The sequence below is a fragment of the Macaca nemestrina genome, chromosome 12, assembly GCF_043159975.1.
Source record: "Macaca nemestrina isolate mMacNem1 chromosome 12, mMacNem.hap1, whole genome shotgun sequence".
In the NCBI taxonomy this organism is placed as follows: Eukaryota; Metazoa; Chordata; class Mammalia; order Primates; family Cercopithecidae; genus Macaca; species Macaca nemestrina.
The window spans coordinates 125260691-125280872 of NC_092136.1; the positions used below are offsets into that span (position 1 = coordinate 125260691).

The window sequence follows — 20182 nt, forward strand, 5'->3', positions numbered from 1 at the left end:
GAAGATGACAACTTTTATCATTATTACAAAAGCAAATTTAACTTGTCATTTGAATAATTGCATGAGCAGACTAAGGGCTTAATCCTCACACAGGCACTAAGTCAGGCACAGTAGGGAGCTACAAATCATAAGAAAAATATTTATTTCCTACCTAGAGCCCTCTTCCATGCCCTGGAATTAGGCTAAAACACTGAGCAAACCTAATCAGTTCCCTTTAATCCTCTTTTTTAAATTAAAAAACAAAATGAGATCCAGATATTAACCTGCTATCTAGTGAAAACTAGTCACTAACTCCTGGCCTGAGAGATACCCACATTTCCTTTAGAACAAACAGAATAACTAATAGGTGTGTAAATTTCTGATAGCCCAATGTGTGAGTCCTTAAAATGCAGACCTTGCAGGCTCCGACCTCTTTCACCTACTGCATGTGGAGGAAATGGAGGTGAGAACCTGGGGAGTGCAAGAGCTCCAGCTCCCACGCACACACACTCTGCCCTGTGCAGCAGGAAAGGAGCTAGCAAGGCCTTGGACTGACATCTAAAGCACTAAGCTGATGTGCCTGGCAGAGGGAAGCACGAAATATCATTCCACCTGTGCTGTCCACAAACCTGAGGTTTCCACATCATTGTAAAGGGCGCAGTGGGCTGGGCACAGTAGCTCATGACCGTAATCGCAGCACTTTGGGAGGGTGAGGCAGGCAGATCACCTGAGGTCAGGAGTTTGAGACCACCCCGGCCAACATGGTGAAACCCTGTCTCTACTAAAAATACAAAAATTAGCCAGACATGGTGGTGCATGCCTGTAATCCCAGCTACTCAGGAGGCTGAGGCAGAAGAATCGCTTGAACCCGGGAGGTGGCGGTTGCAGTGAGCCGAGATCGTGCCACTGCACTCCAGCCTGGGCAACAGGATGAGACTCCATCCCAAAATAAATAAAAAAATAAAATAAAATAAAGGGCACAGTGGCAAATGTCACAAGGCAGAACAATTAGCATCTCAAGGATCACTTAAGGAATCCTGGTGTTTTCTGCCTAATTAGACACAGTGCCAATGTGATTTTCTCTTATAGTATAACTGACATTTTCAAAGTACATACTTTTGATTTCATCGATTCTCTCTTTGGTTTTTCTATTCTCTGTTTCATTTATCTGAATCATAATCATTATTATTTTCTTTCATCTGCTGACTTTAATTTAGTTTACTCTTCTTTTTTATACTTCCTTGAGATAGAAGGATAGGTTATTGATTTGAATTCTTTCTCTTTTTTAGAGTAAATGTTTATAGTTATAAATTTCCCCATGCATTACTTTCATTGCATCCCATAAGCTTTGATATATTGTATTTTTGTTATGATTTAATCTCAAAGTATTTATTAATTTTCCTTGTAATTTCTACTTTGACCCTTTGGTTGTTTAAGAGCATGTTGTTTAATTTACACATATTTGTAAATTGTTCAGAATTGCTTCTTTTATTGATTTCTAAATTGATTTCTTTGTGGTCAGACAAGATACTAGTATGATTTCAATATTTTAAAATTGACTGAGAGTTGTTTTGTGGTATAACATACGGTCTATCATGGAGAATACTCATGTGTGCTTGGGAAGAAAGTACTTTTGCTGCTGTTGTCGGATGGTGTTTTATCTATGTCTGTTTGATCTAGTTGCTTTACAGTGTGTTAAGGCCCTCTTTCCCTTGTTTATGTTTTGTCTGGTTCTTCTATGTATAACTAAGGGTGGCATATGGAAGTCCTCAACTATTATTATTTTACACTACAATTCTGTCAGTTTTTGCTTTAAAATTTTGGGGTCTGTTGTTAGTCATATATTTTCATAATTGTTATATCTTCTCAATAGGAGGAAAGTTTTATCATTATGCAATGTTCTTTTTTTGTCTCATAACAATGATTACCTGAATGTCTATTTTGGCTCTTCTTAATCACTCCAGCTCGGTTTTGGTTACAGTTTGCACGGAATAACTTTTTCCATCCTTTTACTTTCAACCTATTTGTAACTGGATCTAAAGTGAGTTTCTGGTATACAGTATATAGTTGGGTCATGGTTTTTAAATCAATTCTCCCAATCTCTACCTTTTAATTAAATAATTTAATCACTTTAAATTCAATGTACTTTCTGATTTAAAAAAAGTCTTAGTTCTGCCATTTACCTATTGGTTTACTATTTACCTCATTTCTTTTTTGTTATTACATTTCTGAATTACTGTGTTCTTTTGTGCTAGATATTTTCTAGTGTATCACTTTTGTTCTGTTCTCATGTCTTTTATATATAGAGGGAAATATATATATTTAGTTGTTTTCTTACTGTTTTTCTTGGGGATTATAATAACATCTCAATTTATAACAACGCAGTTCAAATGAATACCAACTTAGTTTCAATCTGTATTAAACATGTCTTTGTAATCTGATGCTCTGACATTGGGGGCCTTATTGAACATGGAGAAACTGCCCCCACCCAGGGCTAGCCACTTCCTAGGGCTAGTAAAGGACTCGCCTGCAAGCACACCGTTTATACGAAAACCAGCCAGTCCAGAGTGCACACACCCCACCACCTCCTGTATCGAGATCGTACATCCTGGGCCTCTATTTCTCTGCCCTAATCACTCTCGGGTCATGTGCCTGGCAATGTCATCGTTTTGTGAAAGTATACAAACCAGCCCATTCTAAACCTGCTTACCCTGCCTTCCCCATTCCTTCCCATAAAAACCACAAAACAGGTTCTAACCCATGTGTTCCCCTTGCCTCCTGACTGTCCCTGGTGGTGTTACTCCAGGCGTCCCTGCATGGTTGTGGCGTGCTCCGTCCTCTCAGAAACTGAGTAACGAACTATGTTTTCGGGGGCAATCATCTTCGAATTTTTTGGCCTCAACTTTCCTGAATAATGACAAAACTTACATTTCAAAACAATTGGCACAGTGAGTAGGGTTGTTTGCCCTAGATTTGCCAAACATGGAATGGAACGGAATGATAAGCTGCTGGGTCGGCTCTTGGTTTACAAACTCGTTTCAGCAGCAGGCAGAAGCCTCGTGGGAAGGTGCTGCCACCTGCTGGCACACACTTGAACTTGGTGTAACTGCTTCGTCAGGTGTTGCTATAGATTTCCATTCTAAATTAAGAACTCAAAGTTGAGTCTTCTCTGAGTTCTGCTCTCAGCTGTTACTTGCCTAGATTCCAGGAAGATGGACTCCTGGGGCTCCCATTTTCTGACTGACTAGCCAACTTGATAAAAGTCTCCTCTGAAGGGAGCAATCAATGTGTTGCTCCCCTCCAAGTGCTAAGGCGCAGACTTGATTAGTGGGCAGGGCAAAACTGGTAAGTGGTGGGGCAAACTGAGTTGCTGCTTTTCTGTGCATTTTAGCATACCCTGTTGAGTAGAGGCTGAGTGCTCTACCTTTGCAGACAAGATCTTAACGACATCCACCTTTTCCCACAAGTGCAGGAACGACATGACACTGATGTCATTCTCCTCCAAGGAGACTTTTTGGACACACTTACTAAGGACATCATAAAATGTTAGTAATTTTGGGGTTATATCGACAACATACTCCTCATTTACAAATTTTACGTAATCTTGTAATAATCTCTTGCCAGATGCCATGGTGCTGGAAAGAGGTCACCCCTTTCCAAAACCTCTTGGCTGCCTAGGGAGCCCCGTGAGATTAACTGAGTAAAAGCACTGGGAGTTCATTAATCTATAATGCGATAACATTCTAAAAAGTAAGTATACAGAAAGATTTATAAATGTATTGCAAACAATAAATATCTCAATTAAAATCATATGACTGTGGATTAATATCAGTATTTGGCAGCATGTACTTGAGTGAAAGATATTTTTAAAAACAAAATAAATAAAATCTTATTATCAAAGATTAGCATTGACAGATGAAATTTACAATCAATTCGAATGATAGGGAATACTAATTTTGAACCCCAAATAAGTGAAATGTTACTCCCCAAAAGAATTTTATTCTTCTTAGTAGCAGACTTTTATAACAAAATTTATACTCAGAGTTTATTATATTTTGAATTTCATTAATAAAAAATTTGTGGAAATTAATTATATGTGTACCTATAAAATATTGCCAAATTTGGTAACTTACTTCAATTTTGCCTCTTTGCCTCCTGCCCTTTTACAGGAAAAGCTTGTCAGCTCCTTTTATATGATTAGTAAATATGGGAAGTTGTCCAGTTTATCTGACAAAGGAGCATAAATGAAAATAATGTCAATCCTCTTTAAAACATGAAAAAAATTAAATTATATGTTAGTAAATAAAATTTAGAAGACTATTTAAAAAGTTAGAAATTATCCTAAAGATAATTAAACATTAAGCACAATGCCTTCTATTAAAATAATGTCTAAAGCCACTAACCATTCTTGTCTAACATAACAAACCAAACAAATACACAGGAGAGAAAAATCAGAGGTATAAAAATTGGAAAGGAGGAGAATGACTCATGAATTGCAGGTAATAATTATATATTTGAAAGTTCTCAAAGTCTGAAAGTCCATTGGAATGCCAAAAAAAATCAAGACAGAGGTTGAATACAAAGTGAAGAATCAGAACTTTTCTGATTCTTTTCTTGTTTTGCCAAGAGCAGTGAAATAAAAAATAATAATAAAAGTAAAAATATTCAGAATTTTTAAAACTATCTAAAAATGAACTTTATGTGAAAGATGAAATAGGACTTAAAACAAATTTAAATAAATTGAAAGTTGTAACATTTTAATATTTTGCTGGGAATATATAATACGCTAAAAATGACTCTTCTCCATAAGCGAATCTGGTACTTTGCTCAATGCTCTAAAATATCTTCATAGTAGATCTGGAAACCAGTTCAAGATCTAAAACTATGAAGAAAACACCCAAGTTAAGAAAAAGTCACATTCAAGGCTGGGCGCGGTGACTCATGCCTGTAATCCCCGCACTTTGGGAGACCGAGGCAGGCGGATCATGAGGTCAGGAGTTTGAGACCAGCCTGGCCAACTTGGTGAAACCCTGTCTCTACTAAAAATATAAAAATTAGCCAGGTGTGGTGGCAGGGGCCTGTAATCCCAGCTACTCAGGAGGCTAAGGCAGGAGAATTGCTTGAACCTGGGAGGCGGAGGTTGCAGTGAACCGAGATCACGCCACTGCACCCCAGCCTGGGTGACAAAGCAAGACTCCATCTTGAAAGCAAAACCAATAAAACAGACGTCCAACCTCCAGAACCCAGTGAGCCCAGATTGCACCACTGCACTCCCGCCTGGGCAACAGAGCGAGACTCTGTCTCCGAAAAAAAGAAAAGAAAATTGGGCATTTGAGAAAGTGGCCCTCCCTCCTACTCTTTGAAGATTGGTGTGAAAGACAACTAATTTGTGGTCCTCCACACCTTGGGATCAGCCCTGAGTGGAGGCTCATGGCCTTCTCAGATATTTTCCAGATGTGCCCTGTCTAGCCATGTGTTGTGTACATTTTAAAAATTTTCCCTCATATCTAAGGCTGCTTTTAAATGTCTTAATTTTCCAAAGAGTCTCATTCCAGCTTCTAAAGGGCTTGGATATTCTATCATATTCCTCTGCCCATACTCTCTTGCCCTCAGGCATTCCTGGTTCTATAGTCCCCTGCAGTTTTCACCACCATGACACCACTACTGCCTTCTGCTGCTCCCACCAGCCTGAGATCCAAACTATGTCACTGTTCCTTATCTTCGTGTCAATTCAAGCAAGATGGAAACCACTAGTCTCATTTATGAGGCCTCCACTCTCATCACCTTATCTAATTCTACTTACTACTCAAATGCCCCACCTTCTAATATTGTCATATTGGAGAGTAGAATTTCAACATATGAATATGGGGGAAACAAAAACATCCAGTCTGCAACACATGGTTCATTCAAAGGAACGTAATACATCTCCAAAAACCATCCCTGAGGAAGCATATGCCTTAGATTTGCTAGAAAAAAAATATTTTAAAAAATTGTTTTAAATATGCTCAAAATGCTAATGGAAGGCATGGACAAAGAACTAAAAGAAATCAGAAAAACAATATATGAATGAAATGACAATATCAGCAAAGAGATAGAAATTGTTATAAAGAATCAAATAGAAATGCCAGAGCTGAAAAATACATTAACTGAATTGAAAAATTCACTGGAGGGAGTCAGCTGCTGATTCAGGAGGACAAAGAGAAAAATCAACAATCAGGGAGATAGGTAATTTGAAGTTATTCAGTCTGAGGAGTAAAAAGAAAGACAATTGACCAGTGCCTAAGGGACTTATGGGACACTGTCAAGCTGACTATTTGAAGTATAATAGCCAGAAACTCCCCAAATTTGAGGAAAGACACGAATCTACAAATCTGAGAATCAAAATGTCAAAATAAAGACAATCCTGAAAGCACGAGGGAAGTAATTTATCACATAAAAGGGATCCACAATAAGACTATCATCAGCTATCTCAGCAGAAACCTTGCAGGCCAGAAGACATTGAGACGTTATATTTAAAATGCTGAAGGCTGGGCGCAGGCTCATGCCTGTAATCCCAGCACTTTGGGAGGCCAAGGCGGGCAGATCATGAGGTCAGGAGATCGAGACCATCCTGGCTAACACGGTGAAACCCTGTCTCTACTAAAAATACAAAAAATTCACCGGGCGTGGTGACGGGTGGCTGTAGTCCCAGCTGCTCAGGAGACTGAAGCAGGAGAATGGCGTGAACCCAGGAGGCAGAGTTTGCAGTGAGCCGAGATTCCGCCACTGCACTCCAGCCTGGGCAACAGAGCAAGACTCCATCTCAAAAACAAACCAAACCAAAAAAAAAAAAAAACACTGAAATTTCAAATAAACTTTCAACCAAGAATTCTGTATCTGGAAAAACTGTTCTTTACAATAAGGGATAAATTAAGTAATTCTCAGACAGATGAAAGCTGATAGAATTCATTAGCACTAGATTTAACCTGTAAAAAATTCTGTAGTCTTTTGAGTTGAAATGAAAGTTCTCTAGACAGTAACTTGAAGGATAGTTTTTCTGGACATAGAGATCCATTCATGTTCTGCATAATGACATTTTGGCAAACAATGGACCACATATACAACAGTGGTCCCACAAGGTTATAATTGCACTGAAACAGAAATGAATAGCTGAAGAAGAGGCAAAAGAAAGAAGTACCGAAGAAGAAAAAGAACTCCCCACAAAATCCACAGTTAAAGGTTTAGTAGAAGCTATGGCAGACCTCAAAAAGCCGTATAAAAATTTTGAAATATTGGATCCCAAAACTGAAAGATTTTGATTAATAGGGAGGAATGTTCATGATGCACCACCTGCTTACAAGCAAATCTATGGTGAAACAAACAAGCAAGCAAACCATCATGGACATATTTTTGAAAAGAGTGACACCTCCTCAAGAATGTCAGGTAGATCCTTCAGGAGGTACTTCAGAAGAAGGCATAGTTACCATAAGAGGTGGTGACTCCATGCATGTTATTGCCCACGAAGAACTTTCAGTGGAATAAGATGTGGAAGTGGAAGAAAGTGATATTGATGATCATGACCCTGTGTAGGTCTAGGCCAAGGTGTGTGTTTGTACCTTAGTTTCTAACAAAAGTGTTTAAAAATAGAAAAAATCTTAGAGAATAAGGATATAAGAGAAATATTTTTGTACAGCTGTACAATGAGTTCATGTTGAATCTAAATGTTATTACAAAAAGTTCAGAAAGTTAAAAAAATGAAGTTTATTAAGTTAAAAAAGCACTATGAGCTAAAGTTAATTTATTATTAAAGAAGGAAAAATTTTTAAATAAATTTAGTGTTGCCTATGTGTGCAGTGTTTATAAAAAGTACAGTAGTATACAGTAATGTCTTAGGCCTTCACATTCATTCACTATCACTGGTGAGCCACTCACAGCAACTTCTAGTCCCATAAGCTTCATTCATCGTAAGTGCCCTATATAAGTGTACCATTTTTTATCTTTTGCATTGTATTTTTTACTGTACCTATTCTATGTTCAGATACACAAATACTTATCATTGTGTTATAATTGCCTACAGCATTCAGTACAGTAACATGCAGTACACGTTTGTAACCTAGAAGCAATAGACTATACCATATAGCCTAGGTGTGTAGTAGAATATCCATCTGGATTTGTGTAAGTAAACTCTATGACCTTCTCCTGGCAATGAAATCACCTAATAATACATTTCTCAGAACCCTTCCCAATCATTAAGCAATGCATGACAGTACTGGTTGTTTGATTATAATGTGTCTTAGTGTGGGTCTGTCTTTGGGTTTGTGTATTTAGAGTTTGTTGAGTTTCTTCGATTTGTAGAACAACGTATTTTCTCAAGTTTAGGAAGTTTTAAGACATTATTTCTCAATGTACTCTCTTTGTCTCTTTCTTCTTCTTTTGGGATTACAATAATGCATATATTGGTCTGCTTGATGATTTTTCACAAGTTTCTAAGCCTCAGTTCACTTTTCTTTATTCTTTTGCTCCCCAGACTCATTGATTTAAAATGACCTATCTTCAAGTTTGTTGATCTTCTGCCTGTTTCAATTTTCTTTTGATCCTCCCCAGTGAAGTTTTCAATTTAGACATTTTTTTCAGCTCCAATTTTTGTTTGGATATTTTAATATTTTCTCTCTTCTTTTTAATATTGTTGTTTTGTTTATGTGTACTTTTCTCAATTTCTTTTAGTTTTTTGCTTGTGTTTTCCTTTTCCTCTTCGAGCACGTTTAATACAGATGTTTTAAAGTCCTTCTATTAAGCCCAATGTCTGTGTTTCTTCAGGGAAAGCTTCTAGAGACTTATTTTCTTCCCTTGAATGGGCCATGTTTTCATGGTTTTTTGTATGCCCTGTTATTTAAAAAAATGGACTTTTAAGAAAACAGCCACTTTGGTCTTTGCAGACTGACAGGAAAGATATTTATTAATTAGCAGGGAATGTTTTGATCCTTAGTATAAACCTGGGTTGAAGACAAGGTTTCTTCAAATCTATTCTGGGTGTGTGTCTTCCTTGGGTTTGTATATGTGCTTTTTTTCTATTCTTCTATATACACAGCTGCTTTTAATGTTTTCATTTCCCAAAAAGTCTCCCTCAGCTTTTTCCTGGGCATTTAAATGTTCTATTATATTCTTTCACCCACAATCTCTTTCCCTAGATGTCCATAGGTCTAAAGTCACCTTGCTGCTATCATGAAAAGTGACCGCCACTACCTTCTTTGGCTGTTTTCAGCCTTAGTTCCTAGACATGCTGCCTTCCAGCATAAAAATACGAACAGAGTAAGGCCTGCTGTGCTCTCTCCAGGTGAGGGAAGGAAATGAAAACTGGGCTGCTTCTCCCATTGTCATCATGTTGAGGAGAGAATAGCAAGAACAAATGAAAACACCACAGATATTTTTGCCATTTGAATGTAATTTTTTCTTGAGTGAGTGTTCACTTGATTGCTATGTGTCTTTGTTTTCCAGAGCTCTTATATAATTATTTTAGCTAGTCTCTAGTTGCTGTTGATGTTTTAATGTTTTCATGGGTGAATGAGGGTGTGGAGCTTCCTAGTCTGCTATCTGGCTAATGTCAGTTCCTAGACCATTTACATGCATTTAAAAAAATATGCTTTCATTTTTAGAGCAGTTTTAGGTTCACAGCAAAAATTAAATAGGATGTACAGAGAATTTTCATTTACCCTCTGTCCCTAGACAAGCATAGCCTCCCCACTTCCAACATCCCAGAGTTGTACATTTGTTACAATCAATAAACCTATGTTGACACATCATTATCACCCGAAGTCCATGGTTTCTATTACAGTTCACTCTTGGTGAACTGTACATTCTGTGTCATTGTAGAATGCCACTGTACATTCTATGGATCTCGACTAATGTGTATCTACTATTATAGTATCATACAGTGCAGTTTTCCTTTCCCAAAACTCCCCTTTGCTTCCTTTGCTTCACCTATCCATCCCTCTCTTCTTGACTCTTAACTGTCTCAATAGTTCTGGCATTTCATACATCATACAGTATGTAGTCTTTTCAGATTGGCTTCTTTGAATTAATAATATGCATTTAAGTTTCCTCCATGCCGTCTCGTGGCTTGATTTTTCATTTGTTTTTAGTACTAAATAATAAATATTTCATTGTCTGAATCCACCACAGTTCATTTATTCCTTCGCCTATGGAAGGACGTCATGTTTCCAAGTTTTGGCAATCATGAATAAAGCTGTTATAAACATTCCTGGGTAGGTTTTTGTGTGGATGCAAATTTTCAACTTTTTGGGGTTAATACAAAAGAACACAATCATTGGGGTCATACGATAAAATTATGTTTTGTTTTGTAAGACACCACCAAATTTTCTTCCAAAGCATTCATACCATTTTCCATGCCCACCAGCAATGAATGAGAGTTCCTGTTGCTCCACGTCTTCACCAGCATTTGCTGTTATCATTGTTCTGTATTTTGGTCATTCTAATAGGTGTGTAGTGGAATCTCATTTCTGTTTTAATTTAAATTTTCCTGGTGACATATGATATGGAGCATCTTTGCCATCTCTATATCTTCTTTGGTGAGGTTCCTGTTGAGGTCTTTAGTCCATTTTTAAATCAGGTTGTATCCTTTTTCTTTTTTTTTTTCTTTTCTTTTTTTTAAATTTATTTATTATTATTATACTTTAAGTTGTAGGGTACATGTGCATAACGTGCAGGTTTGTTACATATGTATACTTGTGCCATGTTGGTGTGCTGCACCCATCAACTCGTCATTTACATCAGGTATAACTCCCAGTGCAATCCCTCCCCCCTTCCCCCTCCCTAAGATAGGCCCCGGTGTGTGATGTTCCCCTTCCTGAGTCCAAGTGATCTCATTGTTTAGTTCCCACCTATGAGTGAGAACATGCAGTGTTTGGTTTTCTGTTCTTGTGATAGTTTGCTAAGAATGATGGTTTCCAGCTGCATCCATATCCCTACAAAGGACACAAACTCATCCTTTTTGATGGCTGCATAGTATTCCATGGTGTATATGTGCCACATTTTCTTAATCCAATCTGTCACTGATGGACATTTGGGTTGATTCCAAGTCTTTGCTATTGTGAATAGTGCTGCAATAAACATACGTGTGCATGTGTCTTTATAGAAGCATAATTTATAATCCTTTGGGTATATCCCCAGTAATGGGATGGCTGGGTCATATGGTATTTCTAGTTCTAGATCCTTGAGGAATCGCCATACTGTTTTCCATAATGGTTGAACTAGTTTACAATCCCACCAACAGTGTAAAAGTGTTCCTATTTCTCCACATCCTCTCCAGCACCTGTTGTTTCCTGACTTTTTAATGATCGCCACTCTAACTGGTGTGAGATGGTATCTCATTGTGGTTTTGATTTGCATTTCTCTGATGGCCAGTGATGATGAGCATTTTTTCATGTGTCTGTTGGCTGTCTGAATGTCTTCTTTTGAGAAATGTCTGTTCATATCCTTTGCCCACTTTTTGATGGGGTTGTTTGTTTTTTTTCTTGTAAATTTGTTTGAGTTCTTTGTAGGTTCTGGATATTAGCCCTTTGTCAGATGAGTAGATAGCAAAAATTTTCTCCCATTCTGTAGGTTGCCTGTTCACTCTGATGGTAGTTTCTTTTGCTGTGCAGAAGCTCTTTAGTTTAATGAGATCCCATTTGTCAATTTTGGCTTTTGCTGCCGTTGCTTTTGGTGTTTTAGACATGAAGTCTTTGCCCATGCCTATGTCCTGAATGGTACTAGCTAGGTTTTCCTCTAGGATTTTTATGGTATTAGGTCTAACATTTAAGTCTCTAATCCATCTTGAATTAATTTTCGTATAAGGAGTAAGGAAAGGATCCAGTTTCAGCTTTCTACTTATGGCTAGCCAATTTTCCCAGCACCATTTATTAAATAGGGAATCCTTTCCCCATTTCTTGTTTCTCTCAGGTTTGTCAAAGATCAGATGGCTGTAGATGTGTGGTATTATTTCTGAGGACTCTGTTCTGTTCCATTGGTCTATATCTCTGTTTTGGTACCAGTACCATGCTGTTTTGGTTACTGTAGCCTTGTAGTATAGTTTGAAGTCAGGTAGCGTGATGCCTCCAGCTTTGTTCTTTTGACTTAGGATTGTCTTGGAGATGTGGGCTCTTTTTTGGTTCCATATGAACTTTAAAGCAGTTTTTTCCAATTCTGTGAAGAAACTCATTGGTAGCTTGATGGGGATGGCATTGAATCTATAAATTACCTTGGGCAGTATGGCCATTTTCACGATATTGATTCTTCCTATCCATGAGCATGGTATGTTCTTCCATTTGTTTGTGTCCTCTTTTATTTCACTGAGCAGTGGTTTGTAGTTCTCCTTGAAGAGGTCCTTTACATCCCTTGTAAGTTGGATTCCTAGGTATTTTATTCTCTTTGAAGCAATTGTGAATGGAAGTTCATTCCTGATTTGGCTCTCTGTTTGTCTGTTACTGGTGTATAAGAATGCTTGTGATTTTTGCACATTAATTTTGTATCCTGAGACTTTGCTGAAGTTGCTTATCAGCTTAAGGAGATTTTGGGCTGAGACAATGGGGTTTTCTAAATAGACAATCATGTCATCTGCAAACAGGGACAATTTGACTTCTTCTTTTCCTAACTGAATACGCTTGATTTCTTTCTCTTGCCTAATTGCCCTAGCCAGAACTTCCAACACTATGTTGAATAGGAGTGGTGAGAGAGGGCATCCCTGTCTTGTGCCAGTTTTCAAAGGGAATTTTTCCAGTTTTTGCCCATTCAGTATGATATTGGCTGTGGGTTTGTCATAAATAGCTCTTATTATTTTGAGGTACGTTCCATCAATACCGAATTTATTGAACGTTTTTAGCATGAAGGGCTGTTGAATTTTGTCAAAAGCCTTTTCTGCATCTATTGAGATAATCATGTGGTTCTTGTCTTTGGTTCTGTTTATATGCTGGATTATGTTTATTGATTTGCGAATGTTGAACCAGCCTTGCATCCCAGGGATGAAGCCCACTTGATCATGGTGGACAAGCTTTTTGATGTGTTGCTGAATCCGGTTTGCCAGTATTTTATTGAGGATTTTTGCATCGATGTTCATCAGGGATATTGGTCTAAAATTCTCTTTTTTTGTTGTGTCTCTGCCAGGCTTTGGTTCAGGATGATGTTGGCCTTATAAAATGAGTTAGGGAGGATTCCCTCTTTTTCTATTGATTGGAATAGTTTCAGAAGGAATGGTACCAACTCCTCCTTGTACCTCTGGTAGAATTCAGCTGTGAATCCATCTGGTCCTGGACTTTTTTTGGTTGGTAGGCTATTAATTATTGCCTCAATTTCAGAGCCTGCTATTGGTCTATTCAGGGATTCAACTTCTTCCTGGTTTAGTCTTAGAAGAGTGTAAGTGTCCAGGAAATTATCCATTTCTTCTAGATTTTCCAGTTTATTTGCGTAGAGGTGTTTATAGTATTCTCTGATGGTAGTTTGTATTTCTGTGGGGTCGGTGGTGATATCCCCTTTATCATTTCTAATTGCGTCGATTTGATTCTTCTCTCTTTTCTTCTTTATTAGTCTTGCTAGTGGTCTGTCAATTTTGTTGATCTTTTCAAAAAACCAATCCTGGATTCATTGATTTTTTGGAGAGTTTTTTGTGTCTCTATCTCCTTCAGTTCTGCTCTGATCTTAGTTATTTCTTGCCTTCTGCTAGCTTTCGAATGTGTTTGCTCTTGCTTCTCTAGTTCTTTTAATTGCGATGTTAGAGTGTCAATTTTAGATCTTTCCTGCTTTCTCTTGTGGGCATTTAGTGCTATAAATTTCCCTCTACACACTGCTTTAAATGTGTCCCAGAGATTCTGGTATGTTGTATCTTTGTTCTCATTGGTTTCAAAGAACATCTTTATTTCTGCCTTCATTTCGTTATGTACCCAGTAGTCATTCAGGAGCAGGTTGTTCAGTTTCCATGTAGTTGAGCGGTTTTGATTGAGTTTCTTAGTCCTGAGTTCTAGTTTGATTGCACTGTGGTCTGAGAGACAGTTTGTTATAATTTCTGTTCTTGTACATTTGCTGAGGAGTGCTTTACTTCCAATTACGTGGTCGATTTTGGAGTAAGTACGATGTGGTGCTGAGAAGAATGTATATTCTGTTGATTTGGGGTGGACAGTTCTATAGATGTCTATTAGGTCTGCTTGCTGCAGAGATGAGTTCAATTCCTGGATATCCTTGTTAACTTTCTGTCTTGTTGATCTGTCTAATGTTGACAGTGGAGTGTTGAAGTCTCCCATTATTATTGTATGGGAGTCTAAGTCTCTTTGTAAGTCTCTAAGGACTTGCTTTATGAATCTGGGTGCTCCTGTATTGGGTGCATATATATTTAGGATAGTTAGCTCTTCCTGTTGAATTGATCCCTTTACCATTATGTAATGGCCTTCTTTGATCTTTGATGGTTTAAAGTCTGTTTTATCAGAGACTAGTATTGCAACCCCCGCTTTTTTTTGTTCTCCATTTGCTTGGTAAATCTTCCTCCATCCCTTTATTTTGAGCCTATGTATGTCTCTGCGTGTGAGATGGGTCTCCTGAATACAGCAGACTGATGGGTCTTGACTCTTTATCCAGTTTGCCAGTCTGTGTCTTTTAATTGGAGCATTTAGTCCATTTACATTTAAGGTTAAGATTGTTATGTGTGAACTTGATCCTGCCATTATGATATTAACTGGTTATATTGCTTGTTAGTTGATGCAGTTTCTTACTAGCATCGATGGTCTTTACATTTTGGCATGTTTTTGCAATGGCTGGTACCGGTTGTTCCTTTCCATGTTTAGTGCTTCCTTCAGGGTCTCTTGTAAGGCAGGCCTGGTGGTGACAAAATCTCTAAGCATTTGCTTATCTGTAAAGGATTTTATTTCTCCTTCACTTATGAAACTTAGTTTGGCTGGATATGAAATTCTGGGTTTAAAATTCTTTTCTTTAAGAATGTTGAATATTGGCCCCCACTCTCTTCTGGCTTGGAGAGTTTCTGCCAAGAGATCTGCTGTTAGTCTGATGGGCTTCCCTTTGTGGGTAACCCGACCTTTCTCTCTGGCTGCCCTTAAGATTTTTTCCTTCATTTCAACTTTGGTGAATCTGGCAATTATGTGTCTTGGAGTTGCTCTTCTCGAGGAGTATCTTTGTGGCGTTCTCTGTATTTCCTGGATTTGAATGTTGGCCTGCCCTACTAGGTTGGGGAAGTTCTCCTGGATGATATCCTGAAGAGCGTTTTCCAACTTGGTTCCATTTGCCCCCTCACTTTCAGGCACCCCAATCAGACGTAGATTTGGTCTTTTTATATAATCCCATACTTCTTGCAGGCTTTGTTCATTTCTTTTTCTTCCTTTTTCTTTTGGTTTCTCTTCTCGCTTCATTTCATTCATTTGATCCTCAATCGCAGATACTCTTTCTTCCAGTTGATCGAGTTGGTTACTGAAGCTTGTGCATTTGTCACGTATTTCTCGTGTCATGGTTTTCATCTCTTTCATTTCGTTTATGACCTTCTCTGCATTAATTACTCTAGCCATCAATTCTTCCACTTTTTTTTCAAGATTTTTAGTTTCTTTGCACTGGGTACGTAATTCCTCCTTTAGCTCTGAGAAATTTGATGGACTGAAGCCTTCTTCTCTCATCTCGTCAAAGTCATTCTCCGTCCAGCTTTGATCCGTTGCTGGCGATGAGCTGCGCTCCTTTGCCGGGGGAGATGCGCTCTTATTTTTTGAATTTCCAGCTTTTCTGCCCTGCTTTTTCCCCATCTTTGTGGTTTTATCTGCCTCTGGTCTTTGATGATGGTGATGTACTGATGGGGTTTTGGTGTAGGTGTCCTTCCTGTTTGATAGTTTTCCTTCTAACAGTCAGGACCCTCAGCTGTAGGTCTGTTGGAGATTGCTTGAGGTCCACTCCAGACCCTGTTTGCCTGGGTATCAGCAGCAGAGGCTGCAGAAGATAGAATATTTCTGAACAGCGAGTGTACCTGTCTGATTCTTGCTTTGGAAGCTTCCTCTCAGGGGTGTACTCCACCCTGTGAGGTGTGGGGTGTCAGACTGCCCCTAGTGGGGGATGTCTCCCAGTTAGGCTACTCAGGGGTCAGGGACCCACTTGAGCAGGGAGTCTGTCCCTTCTCAGATCTCAACCTCCGTGTTGGGAGATCCACTGCTCTCTTCAAAGCTGTCAGACAGAGTCGTTTGCGTCTGCAGAGGTTTCGGCTGCGTTTGTTATTGCCCTGTCCCCAGAGGTGGAGTCTACAGAAACAGGCAGGTTTCCTTGAGCTGCTGTGAGCTCCACCCAGTTCGAGCTTCCCAGCAGCTTTGTTTACCTACTTAAGCCTCAGCAATGGCGGGCGCCCCTCCCCCAGCCTCGCTGCTGCCTTGCCGGTAGATCACAGACTGCTGTGCTAGCAATGAGGGAGGCTCCGTGGGTGTGGGACCCTCCCGGCCAGGTGTGGGATATGATCTCCTGGTGTGCCTGTTTGCTTAAAGCGCAGTATTGGGGTGGGAGTTACCCGATTTTCCAGGTGTTGTGTGTCTCAGTTCCCCTGGCTAGGAAAAGGGATTCCCTTCCCCCTTGCGCTTCCCAGGTGAGGCAATGCCTCGCCCTGCTTCAGCTCTCGCTGGTCGGGCTGCAGCAGCTGACCAGCACCGATCGTCCGGCACTCCCCAGTGAGATGAACCCAGTACCTCAGTTGAAAATGCAGAAATCACCGGTCTTCTGTGTCGCTCGCGCTGGGAGTTGGAGACTGGAGCTGTTCCTATTCGGCCATCTTGCTCCGCCCCCAATCAGGTTGTATCCTTATTGCTAATTTTTAAGACTTCTTTGTATATGTTGGATAACAATTCTTTATCAGATGTCTTTTGCAAATATATTCTCCCAGTCCATGGCTCACCTTTTCATTCTCTTGACAATGTATCTTGCAGAGCAAAAATTTTTAATTTTAATGAAGTCCAGTTTATCAATTATTCTTTAAGGTATTATGCCTTTGGTCTTATATATAAAAAGTCATTTTATATAGCCAAACCCTATGTCATCTAGATTTTCTTCTATGTTATCTTCCAGTATTTTATAGTGTTTCATTTTATATTTAGGTCTATGATCCATTTTGAGTTAAATAGGAAGAGTGTAAGGTTTGTGTCTTTTCTTTTCTTTTTTTTTTTTTTTTTTGCATGGGGACATGGAGTTGTATTCTACTTTTAACATGCACTCAGAGTCCTTTTTAAAGTAAGCAAAAACCTATTATTCTAAAAATATCTCAAAGTGAAAATCAGTCCTAGATGATGGAAAGGCAAGGATTTAAATCTAGGCCCTTATAACTGAGTCTCAATTTTATTCTCTTTTTCCCATGCTCTGTGAATTGATTCTCTTCACATATGACTAGTTTGCTATTTAATGTATTTAGTGCTTGTGCTTTTGTTATCTCAGTAGACTTTTATAGTGTTTGGTAGTTTTTATTTTATTCCTTGGCTCTGGAGGGCAAGAAAGTCCTGTTAAATGTCTGCACCATGTCCAATATTTCTTGACAGGCCTGTACCTGAGCCATGTACTCTTCACATCTGGAGTCTTTTTTTAATTTTGAGGTTAGCTTTGACCTAGTGTGGGTTCTCTCAGAAGTCACTCTCTGTCACAGTCCTGCATCCACAAAGGACTTTTTGTACCTAGGGAAGTGTTACTCTTCCTGAGGGGCTGATCGGGGGAGAGAAGGGAATGCTCTGTGACATTAAGTGTGGGTGGCGTTTTTCAGTACAAGTTATCTAGTTACCCTCAAGTGAGTGATCAGTACAGGAAATAGAGTGCTTCAGGAGGCTGGGAGAAAGGAGTCCATGGTTTCAATGTTGGAGAATAGATGTGGATAAAGAAGTCAGAGAATGCCAGCACATCCCAGAGACATTGGAGTGGCACTAGTGTGCAAAATATCTTACCTATCCCTGGACCACCCTGTTGAGTCACTAAGTCTTCATTCTTCTAGCAAAGCGAGAAAGAGCTAGATGGAGACATATACTCAAGTCTGATAATGCATGTGAGTTGTGGGGAAGAGGAACCAGAAGTCCAATCCCAGAGAATCAAGGCATCAACAGCAAGATGATTAAAGTAGGGAACAGCTGTAGTGGCTCAAAGGGTCATTTTATATCCCAGTTGCTATCATCTCCAGAGGATTTAACCTTCTCTTGATATTCCATCTTGTATTCTTTAAATTTGACCATTTTTAAGATTAACTCACCCCCACATTGTTGAGAAAATCCCGCTTGGATCACCCTGTTTGTATTGGAGTCTCTGGGGAACACAGCTTGACTCTGTAGTGATCTCATCTTGATTTATCTACAATCTTTCCCCACTCTCTGATTAAGTGGAAAATTGCTTTAGTAGAGGAATATTTCTTCTGTATCTCATGTTCAACACCAGGCATAACTTGCCCCAGTAAGCAAGGCACTTAGTGTGCTGTCCACAAAAATTTGTTAACTTGAGAGTACCGTCCTTGTCACCTGTAGTTGTGGCAGCCTAGAGCAATGTCCTAGGGCAGGCAGGAGGGAAATAATGGATAACGGAGGAGGGATTTGAAGTGTTGCGGTGAGTGGAAAGTTTAGATTTGTTCTTTTCCCTTCCTCTCTTGTCCCTACTGGTCACTATCCTTGGCTGAGTGCATTATAAAGTGGCTGGAAGGCTGATCTTAGCAGACAATTCTCTACCACTAAGCAGTTCCAATGCTACATGCTCTCTTACAGAATCAGCTGAGGCAGAATGGAAAAACTACTGAAGCTGGGTCTCTTTCTGTTCTGCATAAAAATTGGTAAATCTGGCTGGCCGCGGTGGCTCAAGCCTGTAATCCCAGTACTTTGGGAGGCCGAGGCAGGCAGGTCACGAGGTCACGAGATCGAGACCATCCTGGCCAACATGGTGAAACCTCATCTCTCCTAAAAATACAAAAAATTAGCTGGGCATGGTGGCACGTGCCTGTAGTCCCAGCTAGTTGGGATGCTGAGACAGGGGAATCACTTGAACCCAGGAGGCAGAGGTTGCAGTGAGCCAAGATCGCGCCACTGCACTCCAGCCTGACAACAGAGCAAGACTGTCAAAAAAAAAAAAAAAGGTCAATCTTTGAGAGATGGTTTGGCAATGATTAACTTATCGGCCTAGGCTTAACCTTGGCATATTTAAGCAGAACCTATCTGCTTGGATTCTGTGAGCTCTAACTGTTCTCTGAGGAATGAGGTCCAGTTTCACACACACAAGTCTGCAGCCCTGGTCATCTTGTTTCTTATATTCTCTTACTCCGCTTGGGTCCTTCCTTAGCCCTTGGCCTTTACTGGAAATCCAATTTGATCTGTAAGCTTTACTTACCCCCCTAAATGATGGTTATTTGTAGAGTAAGGCTGCAGGGGCTCCTGGTCAGCCAGAACTGTCCGTCTCAATCACACCCCCGAGGCTTCAGCCTAGGCTTTGATATCCATAGAAATGCTCTCTGCTCTCCATTTTATATGCAATTCCTGCAGCAAGCAAGAAAATGTAAGTTGAAGGTAGTGTTGAGTCTCGCTGCCTGCCAGGAAAGAATTAAGTGTCTCCCCAGTTCCTCCTGCTCAGGCTGAGGTTCTAAGATGTATTAATGTCTGGAACTAAGCCCAAGGGCAGAACATTGATGGAGTTCCCAATACATCTCTACTGTCTCTAATGCTAGGAAATTACGCACTTGGAAGTGAGATGCGATTCTAGAGATGGACAGCACAGCAGCCCCTCCCTCTCGGCCAGACAGGCACCAAACAGAGTGATGCTTCCCTTCTCTACTCAACAGTTTTTCTTCTTGCAGCATTAGCTATACGGCGCAGTGAATGTGAATTCTACAGAAATGGGAATTGCTGGAGTAAGATGCGAACATGCGAAGTTCCTAATGGTTTCTGTGTGTCTATTAAAATATATTCTTTTTTAAGTCATGGTAAGTGTGTTCTGTGATCAGGGCTTCTGGTGGAGTATTGTGGAAATTTTCTTTTTCAGGGCTCAAACCACCTTCCTTTAAGACAGGATACTGGATGCAGGGAGTGAATCTAGATCAGAAAGAAAGGTTCTGAGCCTTGGATGTTGTCATTCTATTTTGGGGAACTCTAAAGTTGAGTCAAGGGTAGTGGGGGACTAGTGGACTGGGACTATTCCTCACCATTGTACTGACCTCTTCATGAGTCACCTGAGCCCTACCCTCAGTGTTATTCCAGGT

General features: G+C 39.6%; 1 protein-coding gene across 4 annotated transcripts in view; it reads left to right on the forward strand.

Moving 5' to 3' along the window:
• LOC105476258 (checkpoint kinase 1) overlaps positions 1–20182 on the forward strand; it is a 103999-nt gene that overhangs the window by 82398 nt on the left and 1419 nt on the right. The window lies entirely within an intron of this gene.